At 70.4% G+C, this 307-nt stretch overlaps 1 protein-coding gene across 1 annotated transcript in view; it reads right to left on the bottom strand.

Moving 5' to 3' along the window:
• MYO15A (myosin XVA) overlaps window positions 1-307 on the bottom strand; it is a 71,121-nt gene that overhangs the window by 48,731 nt on the left and 22,083 nt on the right.

The following is a 307-nucleotide window of genomic DNA, read 5'->3' as shown; positions in this document are numbered from 1 at the left end:
TCCCTGGGGGGGGACCACCAAGAGCCCCTCTCCACCCGGGGAAACTGAGGCATGGGGGCCAGCTGTGGGGCAGGGAGGATTTAGCCGGGCACAGCGGTTATCCCATGAGGATGCCGCAGAGCCAGACCCGTGCCTGGCCACATCAGGCATCACCCGGTGCCGCCAGGGAGGACGAGATGCCCCACTCCGCCCTGGCCCCCCCAGTGCCACAGCTCTGCCCTGCGATACCTGGGGGCCGGGTGGCCGCCAGACGCCCCGTCGGTGCTCGCAGCTGGTACCTGCTGCTGGTGACCCGCTTCACCGTGGC

The sequence above is a fragment of the Aptenodytes forsteri genome, unplaced genomic scaffold (genome assembly GCF_000699145.1).
Source record: "Aptenodytes forsteri isolate BGI_AS27 unplaced genomic scaffold, ASM69914v1 Scaffold55, whole genome shotgun sequence".
Taxonomy (NCBI): domain Eukaryota; kingdom Metazoa; phylum Chordata; class Aves; order Sphenisciformes; family Spheniscidae; genus Aptenodytes; species Aptenodytes forsteri.
Note: the sequence above shows the minus strand (reverse complement) of the source record. Positions and strands in the feature narration are given on the sequence as shown.